At 45.0% G+C, this 27,715-nt stretch overlaps 1 pseudogene; it reads right to left on the reverse strand.

The window, feature by feature from the left end:
• Positions 1–19,486: 19,486 nt before the first annotated feature.
• On the reverse strand, positions 19,487–19,603 carry LOC126482704 (5S ribosomal RNA; annotated as a pseudogene).
• Positions 19,604–27,715: the final 8,112 nt, after the last annotated feature.

Consider the following 27,715-nt stretch of genomic DNA (forward strand, 5'->3'; position numbering starts at 1 on the left):
ATCTTTGGTCATCAGTCCCCTAGAACTTAGAACTACTTAAACCTAACTAACCTAAGGACAGCACACAACACCCAGTCATCACGAGGCAGAGAAAATCCCTTACCCCGCCGGGAATCGACCCCGGGAACCCGGACGTGGGAAGCGAGAACGCTACCGCACAACCACGAGATGCGGGCGTTCAAAATGGTTGAAATGGCTCTGAGCACTATGGGACTTAACATCTTTGGTCATCAGTCCCCTAGAACTTAGAACTACTTAAACCTAACTAACCTAAGGACAGCACACAACACCCAGTCATCACGAGGCAGAGAAAATCCCTGACCCCGCTGGGAATCGAACCCCGGAACCCGGGCGTGGGAAGCGAGAACGCTACCGCACGACCACGAGCTGCGGACATTCAGCGTTGTTCACTCATTGTATTTATGTTCCAAGATGCAGACGGGTATAAAAATGAATGTGCGGAACGGAAAATACTGAATGAGAAAATGAAGATTTGGTCCTGTCTGACTATCCCCTGCAGCAGATCTTAGAATCTCTTAATGGTGACATTGTCTCCCCCTTCTTGCTCTTTAACATACAAATTACAACATAAACATAAATGAATGATTAAGGGAACTAGTAACTATAAAACGATAAATACTGTTTCTGCTTGTACATTTATAATAGATTAAAACCCCTTTATATATTCTACGAGTTTATCCCATTTATTGTTTGTCATTTTCTATTACGGTACTGCCGCCTCGCTTCCTTATTCCATTCGCTGCTGCTGCGTCCCGACTGCACTGCAGGTCCATCTCCAGCTGACTGCCAGACACACGACTAACTTCCTGCCTTACTTGCCCGTGAGTGGCAGCAGCAGCGCGTATCGATAAGTGCACAGTCGTACCATCTCTGGAACGACCGATAGGATTCCCAGGTCGTCGTGTGTCTGGCAGTCAGCTGGAGATGGACCTGCAGTGCAGTCGGGACGCAGCAGCAGCGAAGTCGGGGGACGGAGCCCTGGTGAGGCGCCGACAGCCAGTGCTCGGCGAGCGCTGGCGACGCCCATGAACTGTCCGACGGAGAGAGATTGGAGCGGGACGACCGTTGGTTGGTCGTTCGGTTGGTCGTCTCATCGGCCGACGTTTATTTGGTCGTTTCACCGTTTCCGGGCCTGGAGTCGGTCGGTAGGCGTGGAGAAGAGAGTAACTCTCCGCGGGACGTAGTTTGGCCGGGACCGCTGGCAGTTTCTGAGTGGTGTCGGAGTGTGTGGGGCTGTTCCCATTGCTACGAGGTCCGTGGCTCACCGACCCTGGACACGGAAGTGAAGCTACTATGAGTGTCCCTAGTGTATTAAATAAAAGTCTGCAAGACGAACTTCGCTGGACTCCAGCTATTTTGTACAAGGAATGCTTTGTTCCTTAAAAATGAATTACCCCTAATATAATCCCATACGAAAGCAGTCAATGAAAACAGTCGTAGTAAGCTAATTCACTTATACGTTTGTCGCCAAAATTTACAATAATGCTGATAGCATAAGTAGCTTAACTCAAACATTTCAGCAGATCAGCAATGTGTTTCTACCAATTCAATCTCTCATCAGTGCACAAACCTTAACATTCGGAATATTCTGCCTTAGCTACAGACTTCTGTTCAAACTTTATATTTATTACTGTTATTGTGCCATTTACTGTGCACAACTTTATATGCTGTATTTCATCAAAATTTAATGAGAGTGTATTTGCAGAGAACCAATTAATAATTTTCTGGAAGACATTATTTGCAATTCCCTCACCTCTTTCTTGTTTGTTCGGTGTGATTACTATACTTCTGTCATCAGCAAAAAGAACTAGCTGCGCATCTTCGTGAATAGAGAGTGACAAGTCATTAATATACATTAGGAACGATAAGGGACTCAAGATTGATCATTGGGGGGCCCCACTCTTGATACCTCCCCGGTTTGACGAATAAGCTGATTTTTACGCATTGTGAGAACTATTTGTTTTCACCTTCTGTACTTTTGCAGTCAAATACGAATTACACCATTTGTGTACTGTCCCACTCATACCACAATTCTTAAGCTTGACTATAAGAATTCCATTATTTACGCAAACAAAAGCCTTTGAGAGGTCACAGAAAATCCAAATTGGTGATTCTTGGTTATTCAGTGCGTTTAATATTTGATCTGTGAAAGCACGTATAGCATTTTCTGCCAAAAACGCTTTCTGAATACTAAACTGGCATTTTGTCAGTATTTCATTTCTGCAAATACATTTATTTTCAAGAATTTTGGACAAAGCTATCAGAAGTTAGGCTGGTCGGTAATTGTTGGCATTAGACCTATCCCCATTTTTGTGCAATAGCTTAACAACAGCATATTTCAATCTATCAGGAAAAATCCCTTGTTTCAGTGTGCCTGAGAATCCTACTTATTTGTTGAGAACATAGATTTAGCTCTCCGTGGGAAATGCCAACAATTTCATGCGAGTTTCCTAACTTCAGATGGAGAGGTATGTAGAATTTCAATTTCATCAATTTGCTTAGCTATATGCACAGTTTTGCCTTTTCTAATGAACATCTGGATCCTATTATCTCACCGAGCGAGGTAGTGCAATGGTTATCACAGTAGACTCGCATTCGGAAGGACGACGTTTCAAACCCGCGTGTGGCCATCCTGATTTAGGTTTTCCGTGATTTCCCTAAATCGCTTCAGGCAAATGCCAGGATGGTTCCTTTGAAAGGGCACGGCCGACTTCCTTCCGCGTCCTTCCCTAATCCCATGGTACCGATGACCTCGCTGTTTGCTCCATTCCCCAAAATCACAGTCCTATTTTCTGCACAACATTTAATTAAAATGGGTATTTAAAAAGAGACATCTGGTTTTTCCTAGAAAGTGTTGTAGACCTCTGCTGTTCCTAATCTATACAAACGATTTATAAGCCAATCCTTTTAGATCCTTTGCAGATGATGTTACTATTTATCGTCTAGTCAGGTCGTAAGAAGATCGGAACCAATTGCAAAATGATTTATACACGACATATGTGTTGTGTGAAAAGTGCCAGCTAAGTAGGCAACACATTAATACCAAAAGAGATCCGTTAAATTTCGGTTACCCGATAAATCACAGAAATATAAAGGCTGCCCATTCATCTAAATAGCTGGGAATTAGAGTTACGAACAACTTAAACCTTAATGAAAACTGCGTTTATTTGGGAGAACAGCTGGAAGAAATAAAGGACGTACTGTTTTCGATATGCTTGTCCGACCTCTGCTAGATATTGTTGTGCGGTGTGGGTTCCTTAGCAGACAGTTTTGACGGGGGACATCGAAAAAGTCCAAAGAAGGGCAGATCGTTTTGTACTGTAGCTAAATAGGGGAGAGAATGTCGCGGATATGATAAGCGAGTTAGGGTGCCAGTCATTATAGCACAGGTATTTTTCGTTGCTGCGAGACCTTTTCACGAAATATCGGTCACCAACTTTCTCCTCTGCATGTGAAAATATTTGATGGGCGCCAGCTATATTGCTAACAACGATCATCGTAATAAATAAGAGAAATCAGAACTCTTGTAGAAAGATTTTAGTGTTCGTTTTTCTCTCGCGCTGTTAGAGAGTGGAAGATGTAGTCTGAAGGTGGTTCGAAGATCTATCTGCCAACCACTTGAGTGTCGTTTGGAGATTAGTCACGTAGATGTAGTTGTAAGACCAGCAGAGGTTCAAATGGCTCAAATGGTTCTGTGCACTATGGCACTTAACATCTGAGGTCATCAGTCCCCTAGAACTTAGAACTACTTTAACCAAACTAACCTAAGGTCATCACACACATCCATGCCCGAGTCAGGATTCGAACCTACAACCGTGGCGGTCGCGCGGTTCCAGACTGAAGCGCCTAGGATAACAGCAGACGGTTTATTACACTTTCTTGGGAAACAACAACTGCCACTGCTGTCTGAAACGACGACTTAGAGTTAATTCCTACGAAGTGTGGCCTTTCTGACAGGAAACCACGTAGCAATGTAATTTTTTACTGGACGCACCTGACTTTTATGTCAAGTTTTCCATTTTTTTTCCCCTTGAGGTCGGTAGGGAGTGTCGGTGGGGAAACCAGTGCTGCTCTCGACGCCTGGCATCGCCTCGCCTCGTCTCCCCCGCCCGTTACGTCATCCTCGGCTGGTGGCCTTCCATCCGGTGGTTTGTTTTAGGAGCGGCCGCCGGCGGCAGGTGGCTCGCGGGGCATTCATTAGGGGCCCAGGCGGGGGCGGGCGGGGGCGGGCGGGGGCGGGCCGGGCGCCCCCATAAACCTGATCACGGCGGGGATAGCGCGCGATGAAAGCGAGAACGGCCGCATCTCGTCCAATTAGGCCGCCCGCCGGCCGAGGGGCGGCGAGGCCGAGAGCCCGTGCCGGCGTCATCCCCCCGCTGTATACAACACCCCGGCGTGGCTCCACATACTCACCCAGAGGAATCACAAACTCAGTGCCACAGGGTTTAATTTCGGATCCACTCCTATTCCTGATACACCGTCGGAAAAAAAAAAAAAAAAAAAATTAGTACACCTGGAAAGATGACGTCGATTTTGATCCGGTGACGCCATATGTCACCTGCGGTATACTAGATGTACTAATAACTTTTTCAACATCGTCCGTCAACAGATACTGTGTCTTAAACATTAATAGGGAATGCTCACAGCCAGAATCTCGTTGTTGTGCAAACGAGTGAAGCAAGTAATCACGCCATGGAGACGCAATCGTGCTTTCTACAGCCAACCGAGCGAGTTTGAAAGGCGTCCGAATGCAAATCTACATCTGCATCTACATCCATACTCCGCAAGCCACCTGACGGTGTATGGTGGAGGGTACCTTGAGTACCTCTATCGGTTCCCCCTTCTATTCCAGTCTCGTATTGTGAGTGGAAAGAAAGATTGTCGGTATGCCTCTGTGTGGTCTCTAATCTCTCTGATTTTATCCTCATGGTCTCTTCGCGAGTTATACGTAGGGGGGAGCAATATACTGCTTGCTTCCTCGGTGAAGGTATGTTCTCGAAACTTCAACAAAAGACCGTACCGAGCTACTGAGCGTCTCTCCTGCTGAGTCTTCCACTTGAGTTTATGTACCACCTTCTAACGCTTTCGCGATTACTAAATGATCCTGCAAGGAGAGCTCTGCTCTCCGTTGGATCTTCTCTATCCCTTCTATCAAGCCTGTCTGGTACGGATCCCATACTGGTGAGCAATATTCAAGCAGTGGGTGAACAAGTGTAATGTAACCTATTTCCTTTGTTTTCGGATTGCATTTCCTTAGGATTCTTCCAATGAATTTCAGTCTGGCATCTGCTTTACCGACGACCAACTTTATATGATCATTCCATTTTAAATCACTTCTAATGCCTACACCCAGATAATTTATGGAATTAACTGCTTCCAGTTGCTGTCCTGCTATATTGTAGTTAAATGATAAAGGATCTTTCTTTCTATGTATTCGTAGCACATTACACTTATCTACTCTGAGATTCAATTGCCATTCCCTGCACCATGCGTCAATTCGTTGCAGATCTCCCTGCATTTGAGTACAATTTTCCATTGTTACCACCTCTCGATGTACTACAGCATCGTCCGCAAAAAGCCTCATTGAACTTCCGATGTTATCCACAAGGTCATTTATATACACTCCTGGAAATGGAAAAAGGAACACATTGACACCGATGTGTCAGACCCACCATACTTGCTCCGCACACTGCGAGAGGGCTGTGCAAGCAATGATCACACGCACGGCACAGCGGACACACCAGGAACCGCGGTGTTGGCCGTCGAATGGCGCTAGCTGCGCAGCATTTGTGCACCACCGCCGTCAGTGTCAGCCAGTTTGCCGTGGCATACGGAGCTCCATCGCAGTCTTTAACACTGGTAGCATGCCGCGACAGCGTGGACGTGAACCGTATGTGCAGTTGACGGACTTTGAGCGAGGGCGTATAGTGGGCATGCGGGAGGCCGGGTGGACGTACCGCCGAATTGCTCAACACGTGGGGCGTGAGGTCTCCACAGTACATCGATGTTGTCGCCAGTGGTCGGCGGAAGGTGCACGTGCCCGTCGACCTGGGACCGGACCGCAGCGACGCACGGATGCACGCCAAGACCGTAGGATCCTACGCAGTGCCGTAGGGGACCGCACCGCCACTTCCCAGCAAATTAGGGACACTGTTGCTCCTGGGGTATCGGCGAGGACCATTCGCAACCGTCTCCATGAAGCTGGGCTACGGTCCCGCACACCGTTAGGTCGTCTTCCGCTCACGCCCCAACATCGTGCAGCACGCCTCCAGTGGTGTCGCGACAGGCGTGAATGGAGGGACGAATGGAGACGTGTCGTCTTCAGCGATGAGAGTCGCTTCTGCCTTGGTGCCAATGATGGTCGTATGCGTGTTTGGCGCCGTGCAGGTGAGCGCCACAATCAGGACTGCATACGACCGAGGCACACAGGGCCAACACCCGGCATCATGGTGTGGGGAGCGATCTCCTACACTGGCCGTACACCACTGGTGATCGTCGAGGGGACACTGAATAGTGCACGGTACATCCAAACCGTCATCGAACCCATCGTTCTACCATTCCTAGACCGGCAAGGGAACTTGCTGTTCCAACAGGACAATGCACGTCCGCATGTATCCCGTGCCACCCAACGTGCTCTAGAAGGTGTAAGTCAACTACCCTGGCCAGCAAGATCTCCGGATCTGTCCCCCATTGAGCATGTTTGGGACTGGATGAAGCGTCGTCTCACGCGGTCTGCACGTCCAGCACGAACGCTGGTCCAACTGAGGCGCCAGGTGGAAATGGCATGGCAAGCCGTTCCACAGGACTACATCCAGCATCTCTACGATCGTCTCCATGGGAGAATAGCAGCCTGCATTGCTGCGAAAGGTGGATATACACTGTACTAGTGCCGACATTGTGCATGCTCTGTTGCCTGTGTCTATGTGCCTATGGGTCTGTCAGTGTGATCATGTGATGTATCTGACCCCAGGAATGTGTCAATAAAGTTTCCCCTTCCTGGGACAATGAATTCACGGTGTTCTTATTTCAATTTCCAGGAGTGTATATTGTGAACAGCAACGGTCCTACGACACTGCCCTGCTGCACACCTGAAACCACTCTTACTTCGGAAGACTTCTCTCCATTGAGAATGACATGGTGCGTCATGTTATCTAGGAACTCTTCAATCCAATTACACGATTGGTCTGATAGTCCATATGCTCTTGCTTTGTTCATTAAATGACTGTAGGGAACTGCATCTAACGCCTTGCGGAAGTCAAGAAACACGGCATCTACCTCGGAACCCGTGTCTATGGCTCTCTGAGTCTCGTGGACGAATAGCGCCTTCCCAGCGGCGGCAGGATGGTCGTTTCGGAGAATTACCACGCTTGTTGGACGTGCTGTGTCAGTTGTGCAACGATGCTGGTATCAGTGGTCACGCCAACATTCTCATACCTGTAGACGATGTTCTGGACGTAACCCGCAGCACAGACGCTCACCAGAATCATCCTATTGTAAGGGCAGCAGTGGCAGGTCGTACAGCTACCACATCACAGATAAGAAAGCTGGCAACATGAACTGTTGTGAACCAGTTATTAGTAGTGAGACTACGGGCACGCACGTCTCTAGCCTGTCTTTCATTCAAGTCCCAGCACCGACATACACGGCTCGATTGGTGCCGTTAGAGGATCGCTTGGAACGTGGAATAGCTTGCCATGGTCTTCAGCGATGAAAGCTGATTCTGCCCGCACGCAAGTGATGGACGTTTGCGCGTACGACGTGTACCTGGTGAGCACTGTCTCGTAGAAGGCATTCGTCCAAGACACAAAGGTCCCATCCAGGCGTTATGATCTGGGATGCAATGAGCTACAACAATTGTTCACCTTTGGTTTTTCTGGAGTGAACGCTAACCAGGGTTTGGTACGTGCGAATGCTGTTATACCCGTTCTTTTGCCATTACTATAACGTGAGGGTCATGTGTTGCTGCAACAGGATAATGCTCGCATACACATTGCCCGTGAAACTCAACGTACGCTGCAAGACGCGCAGCAATTTCCCTAGACAGCACGATCTCCAGACTTGTCTGCAATCTAGCATGTGGTATATGATGGAAGGAGAAGTGAGTATTGCGACTCGTCAACCAACAAATCTTACAGAGCTACGTGAACAGGTCGAGCAGGCATGGCATAAAGTACCCCAGGAGAGTATTCACCATCTGTACGAAAGATTGGACGCCACAGTCAGCGCCTGCAGTGCAGCTCATGGAGGCTGTACTAGGATGAGTGTTTCAGCAATGATCGATACCTGGTATCTCAGAACCACTTGCGCTACTGATCTGTAAATCTAAGATTTTCATGCACTCCATATGCACTTTAGAACAACAAATTTTGAGTGAACTCGAAACCTTTAAAACGGTGTGCTAAGTTCTTCCGGCAGTGTATACTGGGTGGTCCATTGATCATGACCCTTGCCAAATAACAAACGAAAAAACTACAAAGAACGAAACTCGTCTAGCTTGAAGGGGGAAACCAGCTGGCGCTATGGTTGGCCCACTAGATGGCGGTGCCATAGGTCAAACGGATATCAACTGTGTTTTTCTAAATAGGAACCCCCATTTCTTATTACATATTCGTGTAGTACGTAAAGGAATATGAATGTTTTAGTTGGACCACTTTATTCGCTTTGTGATAGATGGCGCTGTAATAGTGACAAACGTTTAAGTAGGTGGTATCATGTAACATTCCGCCAGGGTGGACGGTATTTGCTTCGTGATACATTACCCGTGTTAAAATGGACCGTTTACCAATTGCGGAATAGGTCGATATCGTGTTGATGTATGCCTATTGTGATGAAAATGCCCAACGGGCGTGTGCTATGTATGCTGCTCGGTATCCTGGACGACATCATCCAATTGTGTCTGGACCGTTCGCCGGATGGTTACGTTAGTTAAGGAAACAGAAAGTGTTCAGCCACATGTGAAACGTCAACCACGACCTGCAAAAAATGATGATGCCCAAGTAGGTGTTCTAGTTGGTGTCGCGGCTAATCTGCACATCAGTAGCAGACAAACTGCGCGAGAATCGGGAATCTCAAAAACGTCGATGTTGAGAATGCAACATCAACATCGATAGCACCCGTACCGTATTTCTATGCACCAGGAATTGCATGACGCCGACTCTGAACGTCGTGTACAGTTGTGCCACTGGGCACAAGATAAATTACGGGACGATGACAGATTTTTTGCACGCGTTCTATTTAGCGACGAGGCGTCATTCATCAACAGCGGTAACGTAAACCGGCATAATATGCACTGTTGGGCAACGGAATATCCACGATGGCTGCGACAAGTGGAACATCAGCGACCTTGGCGGGTTGATGTACGGTGTGGCATTATGGGAGGAAGGATAATTGGCCCCCATTTTATCGATGGCCATCTAAATGGTGCAATGTATGCTGATTTCCTACGAAATGTTCTACCGATGTTACTACAAGATGTTTCACTGCATGACAGAATGTCGATGTACTTCCAGCATGATGGATGTCCGGCACATAGCTCGCGTGCGGTTGAAACGGTATTGAATAGCGTATTTCATGACAGGTGGATTGCTCGTCGAAGCACCATACCATGGCCCGCACGTTCACCGGATCTGACGTCGCCGGATTTCTTTCAGCGGGGAATGTTGAAGGATATTTGCTATCGTGATCCACCGACAACGCCTGACAACATGCGTCAGCGCATTGTCAAAGCATGTGCGAACGCTACGGAAGGCGAACTAGTCGCTGTTGAAAGGAATGTCGTTACACGTATTGCCAAATGCATTGAGGTTGACGGACATCATTTTGAGCAATTATTGCATTAATGTGGTATTTACAGGTAATCACACTGTAATAGCATGCTTTCTCAGAAATGATAAATTCACAAAAGTACATGTATCACATTGGGAGAACCGAAATAAAATGTTCAAACGTACCTACGTTCTGCATTTTAATTTAAAAAAACCTACCTGTTACCAACTGTTCGTCTAAAATTGTTAAATGGAGACGCGGGGATTTTAGAGACTGCGTCTTGTTCAAATTCCTCAGCCCTTACACGTATTCTGTTTCGTCACTGCGTGTTCTCTAGGACGACGTTGCTCATTCAGTCGCACTCGCTTCGCTGAGCACAAGCGAACACAATCGCAGAAAGTGCCTCGCCCAGCAGCCGCTGGTTGACGCCATGTGCAGAACGCAACGCGCGCACGGTCGGGAGCCAACACTTGCGTAATCGACGAGTGTGCGCCGGCGGGCGCCAGCTGGTTCGCCATTCGGGCCTCCTACCCCTTTAATTGTAAGCCATTGTTTACTCAAACAACAGTCGCGCCCCGCGTGTGGGCAACTTTCCTTTCATAGCTGCGATCTGTATATATGTATGTATGTGCCTCTGTCTCACTACCACTATAGCCCTTTCTCCGTCCCTCCCTCAACACCGATCTACCCCTCCCCCCCTTTCCTCTTCTCCTGCACCTCGTCGATCACAATTTACTAGCAGATCCGCTCGGCGTCGCTAAACGCCGCCTCTCCCTGCAATCACAACGCTATTGTGTTCGCTGCAGGACTCGCCCCCTTTTACGATCGGCTCCGAAACAAACGAGGAGACGCGAATGTCGACGGAGAGAAACATTGAGCTGTCGGTGGCGTTTTATGATCCGCTCCCGAGAATTAATCTCCGCGAGCTAGCACGTAACAAATAATAATGGCAGCTTGTTAGGAGCCTTTATCTTTTTCACAGCCCAGAGCCCATCCTGCGAAAGGGGCGGGCGTTAGCAGCTGGAAATACAGCCGTTAGGACTTAAACGACAGATGTTTTGGCAGTACATGAAGTTTGTCTCCTAATCTGTACGTCTGAAGCGCAGAATCTTACAATAATGGAGTTAAGATAATGGGATAATTTGCGAAAGGAAACACCAAATGTCATCATGCGGAGAGTCGTTACGAATTACAGCTCTCACAGAGGCATTTACGTAATCATTGTTTCCGCGTTACGTAAGCGGCTGCAAGCAAATAAACCCTATCATCTGGTACAGCGCTACGTGCCCTCTGCTGTGCACCTCACTGTGGTCTACAGATTTTCTATTTGGAGACAGATTATTGCAGATACGCTAATGTGCAAGGACGGAAGTAGCCTTCGCGTGATATGTGACTGCCAAGTACCATAGCTCGATGAAACTTCGACCACACACAGTAAGAACTACTACAGTATAATACAGAAGGTAACTGAAACAAGTACGCAATTATACGAACAGAAATTATAGTTTTATTCAAAGACGATAGCTATACTGAAGACAGCGCGGTTCATGTTAGTCCCTTGGTCGTTACAAACGAAGGGACATGGTTGTTAATAGCCTCTGTGATCACAGCGGAGGACAACGCATTCTCTTCAAGGCGCTTCCATACAGACAATAAGATTGGTGAGGAGTTCTTGCAGTTGGACGTTCCTTTCTTCCTCCAGTGCAATTAACAACTGTTGCATGGTATTTGGTGCATGTGGAAGTACCACAATAAGCCTCGCCATAGCATCCTATGTGTGCTCCATGGGATTCAAATTAGGCCTGCCAACAAAATATCGATATACTGACATCTTTTACAATATCGGTATACAGTATATCGGTGATGTCGTTTCCCACGCTACATTGATGTATCGCCATCGAAATCGCAATACTGAGGGCAGGTATTTTTCTTTTTCTTTTCTTGATGCAATAATTCACCAACAGCCGTATGTATTGTAGAAATTTGTTTTACGAACTTCTTATATGCTACCAGTTTCGGCATTACCTTGATGCCATCTTCAGGCCCCATACGTCATACATATAGCGATTTTACGACTATGACGTTTGAGGCCTGAAGATGGCATCAATTAATGCCAAAACTGATAGCATATAAGAAGATCATAAAATAAATTTCTGCAATACATATGGCTGTCGGTAAATTATTGCATCAAGAAATACATGCCAGCCGTTGTCCCAAAGTCCATAATGGGTCAACAAAGATGTTTATTTTGTGTTATATTTTTTCGCAATTTTTGGTAAATACTTGAAATTATTCTTTTGAAATTGCAGTAGAACGTGATTCTTACTACTTCAACGAGGTTCTCGATCTGAAGAAGCAGCACAACTGTTGCTTAAGAAAAGAAATTACGCAATGAGTGTGCTGTTTCTTTACATCAGATTCATCGAAAACAATTGCTGAAAATGATGAGCATAAATGTAAATGACAATATCGGTCTTCGCGGTGGGCGAAGATATGTGAGCGGAAATAATGCTGATGTAATCGTCGCGCAACGCTACCAACAGGAACTGGAACATTTAACTTCACCACGTAATTTTGACACTACAACTGCTAGGTCGCTGGCGTTGGCAAAAACGAAACAAAAAAAAAAAAAACCAGGAAAGCCGACTAAGTGTTCCGGACAAATCCGATACGTGACGAAACCGAACGACGGACAACTTTAATTGTGCCACTTTATGCAGTAACCATTGTTAGCAAATTGGTTATCGCCAAGCGTGAACGTGCATCGTTTTCCTTTCAATTCTTGCTCTAAGGGAGATAGGTAGTTTGGTAGCTTCTTGATGTACAGAATATCCAATAATAAATCAGTTCTTAAGTATACAGCTCTAGAAGTGGCATTGTATTTACAATGCGCAGTCAATATTTTTATAAGACTGTACACCTGCATCTTTTTGTTTGATGCTTCGATACATCGATACTTTTGTTAGTATACCAGTCCCTGTGACGATATCTTTTTAAATATCGATATATCGGATATCCGTTACTTTTAAAAATATCAGCAGTGCTAGTTCAGATGAGGGAAACGGGCAGGGCACTCCATTTGCCGAATATCCTCTCGATCCTGGAATACCTCCACCTGCTCAGCGCGTTGTCATCCATAAGGGAAGAATATACCCCTGAAAAGACGTTCATCGGGAAGGAGTACAGTGCCACAGTATTGCTGAATAGTGAGTGTACCGCGTTCAACGATTTGCGGGTCTGTACGGCCATACAACATTCTACCTCCCCACACCAAAGCACCTGGACCAGCAGAACGATCATGTCTGACTATGTTCTTGAGTGCATTACGTGTTCCACGTCTCGCCATATGAGGGCACGTCCAGAGTCATTACTCATACTGAATCTGGCGTCATCGGAGACTGAACTTGACCCTTTTCCTCGCTAGTCCAGTCCCTATTCTACTGGCGCCATTGGAAACGGTGTCGTCGATTTGCAGGTGTCAAGGCAATACAACGTATTGTTCGCTGGGCAGCCGCTGCACTGTGGAGGATGAGATCGAGTGCACTGCAGTCCTGTTAAATTTGGTTTTCAATTTCCCCCACTGTTTGAAGTGGGTCCTTTCTTGCTTGTTGCACTTACAATAGCCAATGAGTGGTCGTAAAATACTGGTTAAGGGTGAAACTGCAGAGTGGAAGTTCTCCTTTCGGTTATCTGCAGCATAACACTTTGGAATGGAGCTCTCGATAAATTTGGCAATGTCATGAATGAATAACAAATTAGTGTAAAGACTGGTTGTCTACTGGACCTATCATAATGAAAGTCGTGGTTCAAATGGTTCAAATGGCTCTGAGTACTATGGGACTCAACTGCTGAGGTCATTAGTCCCCTAGAACTTAGAACTAGTTAAACCTAACTAACCTAAGGACATCAGAAACATCCATGCCCGAGGCAGGATTCGAACCTGCGACCTTAGCGGTCTTGCGGTTCCAGACTGCAGCGCCTTTAACCGCACGGCCACTTCGTCCGGCGAAAGTCGTGCTATTTAGGGATATTCTCATGTAATTTTCATGGTTCCGTCCCCTTTTCTTGGGAATATTTTTTAGTTGCTATTTCATCATTGAAAATTCAACATGTGTACTGTAATCGTACTGCCAAGAAGACCATGATTTTGCGTCACGAGGCGAACTTCTTTGTAATGAAGTTGTTAAATTGAAATTTTGACGTTGTATTTATAACTGATATTCGGAAAAAGCAAACAAAATCGTATCTTACCAGATACATATCGAATTGCTAGCGCGAGTGATGAAGTTAAATATCACTTGTCATCAAGAGCAAAGGCCAGGGTGGGGGAAAAATGTTGTATTGTACACAAAACATATGAGGCTTAATTAAAATTAGTTCGTAGGAGGCATCATGTTCACTACTGTCATAAATAACGCTATAACCAAATCAAAAGAAGTGAAAAGTTGACAAAGGTCCTCCGGCGATGAGTTAATTGTGAGTGTATTACACCATCTAACGAATACCATTATTTTCGTAAGATGGTATGCCTGGAAGGGATGGTGAATTGATAAATTCAGTCTTAAGCCCTAAAGTATTTGAAACTATGCTGACAAAGTACTACAGATAACTCTAATGCCGTTAATTTATGATTCCCGTAGTAAACAGTAGATCAATATGCCCTTGATGTAGTAAAATAGGCTTAATTACACCTCTGAAGCTGTTAGTCGTAACCGTCTTTATTTTCTTAAATCTAAATTTACTTTGCAATTTTGCTTTCTTGTAATACGTTTATGGCACTTAGTGTGTTTACTGCAGAAGTTGAAGCAACAGCTGTTCGCTATTTGCGTTCTCTAGTAAACTGTCATCTCTTTTCGATGCACTTCTCCCTTCCACGTGACCGAGCGAGGTGGCGCAGTGGTTAGCACACTGGACTCGCATTCGGGAGGACGACGGTTCAATCCCGTCTCCGGCCATCCTGATTTAGGTTTTCCGTGATTTCCCTAAATCGTTTCAGGCAAATGCCGGGATGGTTGCTTTGAAAGGGCACGGCCGATTTCCTTCCCAATCCTTCCCTAACCCGAGCTTGCACTCCGTCTCTAATGACCTCGTTGTCGACGGGACGTTAAACACTAACCACCACCACCACTCCCTTCCACGCGAAGGTACATATTCTTCAACGGTACGTTCTTTTCCGTTGGAATGGTCGACTCTTGCCACGAGCTGTTCTTTTTCTTCAAAATTGTAAGGCATGATCAAAAAGTTTGCATTTGAGGATGTTGCTGGAGCGCATATACAAAGTAGCCCGACACCGAACGAGTACATGAGCACCACGTGTAGCCAAAGATTTGTGCAGCATTCGCCTTTCCGCATGCTTGCGGTAAATGCGGAAACGTGAGCTATAGCGGCGTTTTTACCAAATGCGTCGAAACAGGATGAGCTCTTTCCTTGCTTGCCGAAGAACATCCATCGGAGAATGGAGGAAGTGTATGGGGCAGCATGTCTGTCGGAGACCAACGTTGTGGAATGGTGCGCCAAGCTCCACCCACGGGGTGCTGCTGTTTCATGATAACGCACGTTCCCATATCAGAAATATTTTAAAGCAGAAGTTACGCCAATTCAAGTGGGAGCCACTCGAGCACCCGCCTTGTAGTGCTGATCTCCCCCATGCGGCTATCACGCCTTTGGTGCCTTAAAACAGTCCTCCAAGGGTTGATGATACCCGTCAGACGGTGATGTGCAGGAGGCAGTTCCTAATTCTTCACACAGCAGGACGGATGTTTTACTGAATCGTGCATCGGTAGGATGATTGCCTCATTGCTCACAGCGATTTTGTCTGATTGGCATACCGATTCTGGACTGTATGGCCTTCGTTCAGAAACTTTTTGATCGGTCCTTACACTATGTCCAACGTTCAGTTCCTTATCGTCACCGTATCTAACATTTTCTTTACCTTTTTACTGTCGGTTAACTCATAATAATAATGTATACTGGCCTCACCACGACCCATAATTGAGTGGTTCAAATGGTTGAAATGGTTCAAATGGTTCTGAGCATATGGGACTTAACATCTGAGTTCGTCAGTCTCCTAGAACTTGAACTACTTAAACGTAACTAACCTACGGACAACACACACATCCATGCTCGAGGCAGGATTCGAACCTGCAACCGTAGCGGTCGCGCGGCTCCAGACTGAAGTGCCTAGAACAGCTCGGCCACAACGGACAGAAATTGAGTGGTATTTGAGACTGTTTGTAGTTCACTTATACCATTTATACAGTTAATTTAATTTACATTCTAGCTGTCTGAGAGTTTAAAAAATCAATGGAAGTTACTTACCAAGATAATCACATGAGACACTTCTAGCATAAGTCAAAAAATCATTAGCAGAGCACAATACTCTACGGTTCTACATTACAAAGAGAACTGTTTCCAACTCCCGCATTAATGTGACGAGCCAAGCAGGAAACATCTATCTGGGGTTGGAAGGTACTGTTGACATTTCTTTTTTTTCGTATTTGCGATTTAAGTTTGGTTGTATAAATTTCTCCTTCTGCAAAACACGAAATGTTTAGTCATACATGCTCCGACACCTATGTGTCATCTCCAGTAGCTCGCGATTGTCTTGTATTTTACAAAGTTCGCGCTTATACTTGACGCCTAAAATTGTAGCATCCACATTTTTTTAAAATGTAATTTAAGGTGGGCAATCAAAAGAAGATGAAATGGCTTGGCTCTGAGCACTATGGGACTCACCTTCTGAGGTCATCAGTCTCCTAGAACTTAGAACTACTTACACCTAACTAACCTAAGGACATCACACACGTCCATGCCCGAGGGAGGATTCGAACCTGCGACCCTAGCGGTCGCGCGGTTCCAGACTGAAGCGCCTAGAACCGCTCGGCCACTCCGGCCGTCAGAAGATGAAATGCATATCTTATAGTTCTTAGACCTAAAATGGAATAAATAATCATGTATTGTGTACAATAGTTTTACAGAAATGAATCTAGACCCACTTAAGATGACTTACGGGTCGAAAAATGTTTTTGGCTAAAAATAATTTGTGTTTTGTAGTAGCGGAGTTTAGAAATACAATTTCAGTCAAGAATCTATTTATTGAAACAATAAGATCCTGGATAATTCCTTACTCCCTTACGGTAATCACCCCTCCCCCCCCAACCCCCCTCCCCTACTCGGAGATCCATAATTTGTCCCTTCTTTATTGCACAACTCTGTTATAACATTATGGTTATTTTGTTTTCAATGTTGGCTCCTTCCTGCGATAATGATTGAATCGCCACAGCAAGAAAATACAGCGAAGTTGCATTTGAAAACAGTTTCTTACCCAGTGCAAAGCACGTGCTCCAAGAGGATTCCATAATGGGCACTTCGCTCGAGAGGTTTTCGTGACAGCGTCAGCGAATGAACTGGCAGTTGTGTACAAGTGGGGCAACACACAACCGTGTGTCTCGGAGAAACGGAATGCCAAGGAAATGACATACAGACGGCGATCGGTATCTGGTACAACTTCTGAATGCGATTCAGCAAAATAAGAGCGGCCTGCCTACGTACGTGAAATGTCGAGGATAAAAAGAAGGAGGACAGGTAAGAATGTCGCTTTGCCTAGAGAGCGGCGGAGTGGAACAGGGTGGATTCTACAGCATTCCCTAGCCGTCCTGCGGTTGTCTGCGCACGATCTACGCGACACCGCCCAGTTCCTGCAGCCTGGTCTACAACCGTGACCCCCATCTTCCGTGAGTGTTTCCACGATAAGTGAGATCATCTCATTACAGAAGCTTAACATTAAGTGACATAAGGAAATTCACTTCATCGAATCAAAGGTGAAAACAAAACAAATGGTTCAAATGGCTCTGAGCACTATGCGACTTAACTTCTGAGGTCATCAGTCGCCTAGAACTTAGAACTAATTAAACCTAACTAACCTATGGACATCACACGCATCCATGACCGAGTCAGGATTCGAACCTACGACCGTAGCGGTCGCTCGGTTCCAGACTGTAGCGCTTAGAACCGCACGGCCACTCCGGCCGCCGAAAACAAAACAGCGAACGAGTTCGAGTGCCACATGAAAAGTTGGCGGGCTGCCACAGACACGGCACAGAAAACAAATACCTTCTCTTTACGTAAGTGGGTTTTGTGAAACATAGCAAAGGAAGTGCCAGTGTGATATGCAGAACGGTTTGGTACTAATGCTGAGTGTGTGTTCAAACGGATGCAGTGGAGCAAAATGTCGTCGGAACTTTTTTTGTTTTGGATGGGTTTTTACCAACGGAAATATCCAAAGTCTAATAGTTGATTGTAAAAGATACGAGAAAGAGAAAAATCCGGGCTTGGCCGTATTCTGGAAGATAATCCACGCGAAGGAAGTCTGAAACCTACGTACTATCACAGAGAGAGAGACCATCATGCAAGTGTAGAGTATGTTCTTCGACGCTCTGCAATTAAAGATGTATTAATGAGGATCTCTTTCGATGTAACGTGTGTCTCGACGTAGTTAATCTGTGGACGTTCGTGTAGTTGCCGACGGCTTCTTTTTAACAATATGAACCACGCATATATATGCAAGCACAATCGCCTGCAGTACATGCCTTAACAATTGTTCATAGTTCATAAGATACAGCGAGCCAACGAAAATGAATTTACAGCCCGGCACTGATCCAGTGAAACAAAAATTTTACGAATAAATCTGATGCAGCTGATGATGACTTTTAATAGTGAAAAGTCTCGTGAAAGATGCAGAGCACCGCATGTATAGCAATTACATGAAGGAGCTGAGACCATTAGTATACGAGATTTTCATCTCGCCTTTCTATGGTATTTTAGAAACGGTGTTTAAGAAAACGGTAATTTAACAGCGAAAACGGCCCTTCAAAGCAAGTAATATTGTGTACAGGAGTACTGCAACCATCTATTTGGAAATAAATTATCAGTTTCTTTGGTTATTAAGGAAAACAAATTTCCTTTACTTCACGTCTATGGTCAAAATCTTTTCCTTTTTTTTCTTTTTTTGTTATCGGACTAACGTTTATGAATATTTAAAGCGCACAAATGCACATGTACGTCAGCAATACTTTTCATTATGGCCTGTTTTATTGTTCTAAGCTGTAGTAAGTCTGCAAGTTGTATCTGTGTTTTTTCCCGTATTTTCTGCAGATCTGAAGATGGTCATTACAGACCGAAACTGGTAGTCTGATCACAAAAAAAAAAGTTACCATAGGCGTTGTAAAGGGATATCCTTCTCTAGCATTACTTTTCCTCGACAGTAGATGTCGAAACCAGTAATATTTTTCGTATTTTGAACAGGTCAGTATTATCTCAGATGCTTTTCTGAAAAAAATTCATGTAGTTTTATACACAATATGATATTTCAAGCTAAAATTTATGAAAAGGAATTATTTTATTTGCGATGTTACAATCGATATGTACTAGCTCTGAACATACAATTAAAATGATTGTTTTTAGAAGCATTTTAAATTACGAAATATTTGGCACACTTAAAAAGCACTCCGTCCTCAGGCCACAAGTGGACCATCGGGACCATCCGACCGCCGTGTCATCCACAGTTGATGCAGATAGGAGGGGCGTGTGGTCAGCACTTCGGCCTCCCGGTCGGTGTGATGGTTTTCTTTGACCTGAGCCGCTACTATTCGGTCGAGTAGCTCCTCAATTGGCATCACGAGACTGAGTGCACCCCGAAAAATGGCAACAGCACATGGCTGCTGGATGGTCACCCATCCAAGTGCTGGCCACGCCCGACAGCGCTTAACTTTGGTGATCTCACGGGAACCGGTGTATCCACTGCGGCAAGACCGTTACCAGGCACACTTAAAATTTCTGATATTATTTACGGAATCTAGTACTGTTTATTATGTTTATTTCTGGACTCATTTATGAAATAATAGTTGAACAAATAGAAATTCATTTGTCAAAAAAATTGTAAACCTTTTGGAATATTGGTATTGAGAGAGGACAAGTTACTCTCTCACCTATTTTTCTCATATGCAAAATTATTAAAGATTTTATTACAACCTGATATACCTTGAGTGAGACTAGAAAGATAACAACCTGAGCAGATGTTGATAGGGCCTGGTAGAGCACTAAAAGCATAAGGTATTTTTATGGTTCTTAGCTCATAGAAACGGCATGTTGGGAGTTTAAAGCAATTGGCAGCGACCCCAACCCTCAGTAAATCTTACTGGACAGGCCCACAGCCATACAGGGCAGAAAGGGCATCCCCTCATTGAGACAAGTCTCCAGTAGAACAATGCCCCGATACCTGCTGCGCAGGCTGGGGACAACAGTCTTAAGGAACGCATCTACACAGTGGGGGTTGTAAACTGGGCAGTGTGTTCAGAGCAATGCATAATAAAGATTCGCCTGTTTTCATGTTCACCAATAGTGCAAATAGGCCAGTGACCACATCCTGGCTGCCAAGGTTGAATAAGAAAAAAACTGGTTTCTGATAAACATTTGGAGATAGAATCTCTATTGCACCTCATAGCTAGGACTAACAAGAGTCAAGGCACAGACGATTTAGATAAAGATCTTTAAGACTGTATTGGTTCGCTTGTTGCCATGGGAAGTGGCATGACTTTGGAGAAATCTTCCCCCTCTCTGAAAACTTATGAAGAGCCAGTAACTTGGCGGCTACCTTTTCTTTTCTGAGACACAGGTTTCTTAACTCATGCCCTGGTTCGACATGAGTTTGTGCTGTCATGTGGGAGGAGAGATTTAGCACCTCTAGAGCCCAGTGATTGGCTCAAAATGGAGTGAAGGTGGTGTCATTCGTGCACTTTGTGCGAAAACGGAATTTTTTTTCTGGAGAGGTGCAAAGCACTCGGGTGCAGGACTTTGGTCTGGAAGAACTTCTGGTCGAATCTCTGGCATGTGTGGTTGGTATTTGGGACCTGTCCTGAGACTGACTTCACTTGAAAGTAGACTGGGGAGGCTGTGGTGAAGTTGTGAAGTTGTTAGTGCACTGACAGTGTGACTTCAAATGTCTCAGACTACTCATTTTTCTGAGGGCACACACATTCGTTTTTGGTTTACCAGTCTTGACATTTGGAATCCTTGTACGCTCTGTCATATAGGTGAGCGAATTGGTCCTTGGTATGACTAGTGAACAGGTGTGTCACACACTGAAATCTAGCATGATTTCAGGGCTCTGGTAGAGAGTAAATTGCGATCCATCTGCCTGATCGCTAGACTGTGAGATTTTTGCATTTATTTCATGGCCGCGATCGATTCACAGGTGCTGCCTCCTAGTCTCACCTCCACCACACACATATCGCCAGCTGCAAATTACATCGCCACATGAAGCAAACAGGGTAACACATTGCCACTCTGGCACTGACGGGGCATACAGATCTCAATTGCCACTTGCTGTCAGCTTTTCAGCTGCAACTATGTAGAGAAATTACAGTAAATTTGATCAATCAAAGTCTGCTCAACGTCAGATTGAGTTATCCACATTTTTAAGGCCAGAGTACTTGACTCACCTCTGCCACAAAGGATCCTTATGCATTGTGGTCTTAAACCACCTGTTAGTTGTTTTTGGTATTCAATCAATAACTTGTTTAGCATAATTTATGTCTGTTTTTTTCTTTTGAAAAATAATGCCAACATTCTCAATCAATTTACATAGTCCCCACTAGAGCTGCCTTGCATTTTGGCGACCCTGCCAGGATCTCGAATTGATGGCTCTTTCTGTGACTGTCAGATCACATTGCCTAGCATAGCCATTCAGTTTGACGTACCTTGTGCAGATTTTTGAATTGATGGCACCTTCTGTGACCATCAGATCGTAGATAGTATTGCTTAGTGAAGTTTCTGTTTTCCATGTTTAATGTGTTGCACTGGGTAGATTCATGTTGCTGGCACCTAGACATAGTACCAATACATAATTAATGTATGTGTGTATTTTCATGTTGTGTTTGTGATTTCTGTGTTACCTGATTGTTTGTTTCTGATGGCCAACTGCGTTGTGCTGATTTGTTAGGATAGATTGAGATTTTCGTTTATGAGCATAGACAAGCGTGCTGTTATTGGAATTCATTGTCAGGAACTAGGAATCAGTAGCTCACGGAATCGTAATTTAAAATAGAATCTGTGTGGCATAGGAAAGTATATTGTTTAAATTAGTTTGGGTCAAAATTAGAGTGCATGCTTACAAGAAGCAAGGCACTTTGCTACAGAGTAGAGGAAGTAATTGTGTTTTGTTAACCATGCACCCACGTCAGATTATTAGCGGTGACCAGGCAAACATTACACAGGATTCTCAGGTAAATGCGGTTGCAGACCGGGAAGAAATGTCGAACGTAGAACTTGCAGAGTATGACGACATGTCTCAGTCAGGCGACGAAAGTGAACAGAAGACTGCGGCAGAACGAAATGTAGGCGCTGCTGATACGAGACGCACCGTCAGTGAAACTGACAGACCAGAATCACGAACGAAATGTCACAGAATGATGAAATCTCGTTCATCTAGTCCGGAAGGTGTTAGCAGTGGCTCTCAGTTTGAGGCTCTCATGCAATTCATGAAAGAGGCAGACAAAAATAGACGAGAGGAAGAAGAGGAAAGACGCAAATTAGTCATAAGAACGGTCACAGACGGTATAGGTGGTGTCAAGAAAGAGATCGCAGGAATCCAAGAAGAACTAAAGAATGTCAAAAAAAAGACACCAGAAACGCGTGAGGTCGCGGACCAGCGAAGTGCGATTCCAAAACAGCGCGATTTGTAGCGCAAGTAGCACGAAAGGACGCATAAGTGGCCAAAGAACAAGTTAAACTGACAAGAACTGAGGTGTGTAAGCCAAAAAAGGCACTAGCAACTCTCCACAAACAAGGCAAAGTAATAGTTCAAGAAACGCAGGAAGAGATGAGTGAGGTGGTGAAGCGAATCGAACAGACAGAAATCAAAAAGTCCGAAATCTCGGAAGTTAAAGATCACCAGACCCGAGTCACTGAGCAACAATACGAGTTGGCAAAGGATGTTCGGCAGGCACGTGAGCGGGTCGCGCAATTGCAAACACAATCTCGACCGATAGAGCGCCAACGAGAACATCACAGAAGTGAAGACAATGTTTTGCGACTCTCCGAACCGCTATATGAGGACACACCCCATGCACATGGACGAATGCATTAGGAATGTGCTCCTGCAGCGGTGAAACGCTTAATAGAACACGCTCCATTGGTAACACTCAGCATGTCAGAGATCGAGATGGAAAACAATTGTACACATCTGCGGAAGTCAGAAACGTTATTACGTAAATCTGACAACAGGAGGAGGTACCATAACAGTGCGCGAGGATTGTTTGGGCACGGATACATGGATTCACGTGCTGCGGACGAGAGGGAAAATTCCTATGGAGTATGCGTCGAACCTTTCGACCACAAACTTTTCTTGACCATCCAGAATTTTCAAATCTACAGGGAGGAAAACAACGCGTTACATCCAAAGACCTGGATGGCACAATACAAAATGGTTCAAATGGCTCTAAGCACTATGGGACTTAACATCTGAGGTCATCAGTCCCCTAGACTTAGAACTGCTTAAACCTAACTAACCTAAGGACATCACACACATCCACGACCGAGGCAGGATTCGAACCTGCGACGGTAGCAGTAGTGAGGTTCCGGACTTAAGCGCCTAGAACCCCTCGGCCACAACGGCCAGCTGGAACACTTCGATGACGTGCTGCCAGATTCATGGCCACTGAAGTACAAGCTCCAGTTTATCGGTGGTTTCTTAGAAGGGCCGACTGCAGAACATATGCCGGAGTTGAGAAGAGTTGTCGCTCCTACCAAGAATTTAGGGACGCATTCCTTAGCAAATCCTGGTCTATATACACACAAGAAAGAATAAAACAGGAGATAATGTTAGGAAAGGTCAGGATTCCGCAGTCCTGTCAAATTCTTCGAATCCCTGATCAACAAGAACCGATTCTTGGATAAACCGTACAGTCCCTAGGAAATTATAAGGCACTGCTTTACATTACCAGCAACTGCTCATCGGTTGACGCAGCGATTCAATAGAAGCTTTCAAGAGTGCGCTGTGCAAACTGGCGTACGTGAATGAAATTCACAACTCGTGGGAAATAAGTAGAAATAATGACCGTAACTGGCGAGATTTTCCAGATAGGAATGACGATGGACAAAATGGGGGAAAACATCGATTGAATCGAAACAAAAGTTCAAAATTCAAAGGGAATAACCAGCCATCGTAGGAAAATAGAAGAAGACGATGAAATTATAATCATAACAATACCAACCACTACCGACGAAACAGAAAATGGAGAGAGCAACAGAACTCGAACCAGGGCTAACAGGATTCTAGGGACCAACAGCAAAGCAATTTTATTACAGCCTGACTCACCTGGAGTGAGGCTCTAGCAAGTTAATCGCCTGAGCAGACGTTGATGGAGCCTCGTATGGCACTAAAAGCAGGAGGTATTTTTGTGGTTCTTAGCTCGTAGAAACGGCATGTTGGGAGTTGAAAGCAATTGGTTCAAATGGCTCTGAGCACTATGGGACTTAACTGCTGAGGTCATCAGTCCCCTAGGACTTAGAACTACTTAAACCTAACTAACTGAAGGACGACACTCACATCCACGCACAAGGCAGGATTCGAACCTGTGACCACAGTGGTCGCGCGGTTCCAGACTTTAGCGCCTAGAACTGCTCGGCCACCCCGGGTGGCTGAAAGTAATTGGCGGCGAGCCCATCCCTCAGCAAAATTTGCCGGACAGTCTCACAGCCATACAAGGCTGACAGGGCAGCTTCTCATCGAGACAGGTCTCCAGCAGAACAATGCCGTGGTACCTGCTGCGGCGCCAGCGGAAGCCTGGACTGGGGGCAACAGTCCGCATCTACATGGTGGAGTCGTAAATTTGGCAATGTGTGCAGAGCCATGCATAATAAAAATACGCCTTTTTTCATGTTCACCAATAGTGCAAATAGGCCAGTGACCACATCCTAGCCACCTCGGTTGTATAAGAAGAAAACCAGTGTCTGATAAACATTTGGAGATAGAATCCTTATTACACCTCATAGGTAGGACTAACAAGCTCCCTAAAATTTTTTAAGATTTTATCTATTCACTTGTTGCTGTGGGAAGTTACACGACTTTGGTGAAAATCATCTTCCCCTCTGTGAAAACTAAAAACAGCCAGTAATTGGTGGTTTCTTTTTTTTTTCAGAGACTCAGGTTTCTTAACTATTGCTCTGGTTTGACATGAGTTTGTGCTGTTGTGTGGGAATGGAGATGGCTCTGAGCACTATGGGACTTGACATCTGTGGTCATCAGTCCCCTAGAATTTAGAACCACTTAAACCTAACTAACCTAAGGACATCACACACATCCATGCCCGAGGCAGGTTTCGAACCTGCGACCGTAGCGGTCGCGCGGTTCCAGACTGTAGCGCCTAGAACCGCTCGACCACACCGGCCGGCCACAGTAGAATTAATCAGTCAAAGTCTGCTTAGCGTCAGATCAGTTCAGATTGCGTTATCCGCATTTTTAGGTTCAAATGGCTCTGAGCACTATGGGACTTGACATCTGTGGTCATCAGTCCCCTAGAACTTAGAACGACTTAAACCTAACTAACCTAAGGACATCACACAGAGCCATGCCCGAAGCAGGATTCGAACCTGCGACCGTAGTACTTGACTCACTTCTGCCACCCAGGATCCTTGTCCTTTGTGGTCTTAAACCACCTGTTAGTTGTTTACTGTGTTCAATCAATAACTCGTTTAGCATAATTTATGTCTGTTTTTTTCTTTTTAAAAATAAATGTTGATAGAACACTAAAATTTTGTCAACATTCCCAATCAATTTATATAGTCGCCACAAGTATTGCCTTTCATTATTATCGCAGAGTGAGGGAATAGTAATCATGCCTCTGATGTGATCGGATATATTTTTGTATTTTGAAAGAACAATGTAATTTCGGCTTTGTTAATGTGAAAATTCAAAAGACACTGTGACATAGTAAAATGTGAGACAGTAAATTAACGTAAAAACTTTCTTCAGAATTATTTAGACCAATTGAACCATGAGAATCTAAAATGTGAGAATTTCAGCTTCAAGAATCAGACCCCTAGACATGAAGAACTGGAACAAACTGTGCGAGAAAAGATAAGCAAAAAGTTTATTGCAAATCTTAGTCCTCTGTAATTTTCTGGAAAGACTTTACCATAAAAAAGGGAAGAATGGATTACAACGTGAAGGAAATTTATTCTATATTCGGGTCACTGTTCAGTTCGCGACCATCTCACAACTTGTGAAATAAGGAAAAGGAAGAATGAAATTGTCCGTTAGTTGTCCCTCTCCCGCTGGCCGGGGTGGAAGAGCGGTTGTAGGCGCTTCAGTCTGGAACCACGCCACCGATATGGTCGCAGGTTCGAATCTTGCTTCGGGCATGGGTGTGTGTGATGTCCTTAGGTTAGTTAGGTTTAAGCAGATCTATGTTCTAGGGGACTGATGACGTCAGGTGTTAAGTCCCATAGTGCTCAGAGCCATTTCTTTTGTCCCTCTCCGGACAGTTCTTTCTTCAAATTTGAATAGTCAAACTCTGCGTGACGCACGATGGCTCTCCCGTAACGCCTGCCACTGGAGTACGTTGACCACCTATATAACGTTCTCGCACCGACTAAACGATCTCTCGGCGAAACGCACAATTCCTCGTTGGGCCTTCTCTGTCTGTTTTATCAATCCTACCTGGTATGTGACCCAGATTGATGAACAGTACTCACAAATCGGTCGAACAAGCGCCTTGTGAGTCACGTATTTAATTGGTGAGTTACACCTCAAGATTCTTCCCAAGAATCTCAGTCTGGCATCTGATTTTTATACTATTCATTTTATGTGGTCATTCCACCTAAGGTCGCTCTGAATAGATACTCCCGGATATTTTATGGTGGTTACTGTATCCAGCAATTTGCCATCAACAGTGTAGTTGTGCAACAGTACATTTCTTTTCCTATGTGCAGATAACACATTACATTTATTTATGTTCAAGGTCAGCTACCATTTCCTGAACTATTCAATCCTCTGTGGGTCCTTCTCTAAACAGTTACTGTTTTCTGGCGATGGTGCTTTCTTACAGGCAACCGCATCATCTGTGAACACAGTTAAAGAGCTTCTGACACTTTCTACTAGATCATTCACAAACACTGATAAAAGTAATGGCCCTGTCGCACTTTCTTTGGGTACTCGCGAAATTAGCTTTGCATATGTCGATGTTGTTCCGTTAACAGCGACGTACTGAGTTTAGTCTGCAAAGATGGGTTAAATTCAGTCGCAAATCCGGTCACATCCCCAGTGAGCTTATATTTTTTTAAACGTCAGTGCCGTACAGTGACGAAGTCCTCCCAGGAATCGAGGTGCGCGGCAGCAACCTAAGCGCCGATGTCCACAGCGTGGTGGACCTCATGAAGGAACGCAGCGAGCTGAGATTAGCAAGATCTGTGTTTGCAATATCCGTGTTGATTCTTGTAGAGAGTGTATTGAAGTATTGTCCGACCGGCATGTACTTCACTTCTCTCAGCTACTGAAACTGACTGATCCTGGATTTTCTAGAGAGTTGTAACCCACGACTCGTCAGCCCCTGCCATTGGCGAAGCCTGACATGGTGTCGAAGCAATACGGAAAGACGTATTGCTACTTGCCATCCGAGATCTGTTCGATTTAGTGACCAACCGGATTAGAGCCATTGTTGCTCTCAGAGGTAACAGCGCTTTGCTCTGGTATTCGCTCCCTCTACTTCCACAAACCACCCAGAAATTTAATCATGTAGCCTTCCAAGTATACTTTATATGAACAGTAAGTAAAATTTCGTTATTTGCTATCCTTCCCGGTGTCCCAAATTTGTAGACCAACAATGTAGCTTTACGCCATCTAGAAACAGTTAATCAAGGTATGAAAGCCTCA

The sequence above is a fragment of the Schistocerca serialis genome, chromosome 5 (assembly GCF_023864345.2).
Source record: "Schistocerca serialis cubense isolate TAMUIC-IGC-003099 chromosome 5, iqSchSeri2.2, whole genome shotgun sequence".
NCBI classification, from domain to species: domain Eukaryota; kingdom Metazoa; phylum Arthropoda; class Insecta; order Orthoptera; family Acrididae; genus Schistocerca; species Schistocerca serialis.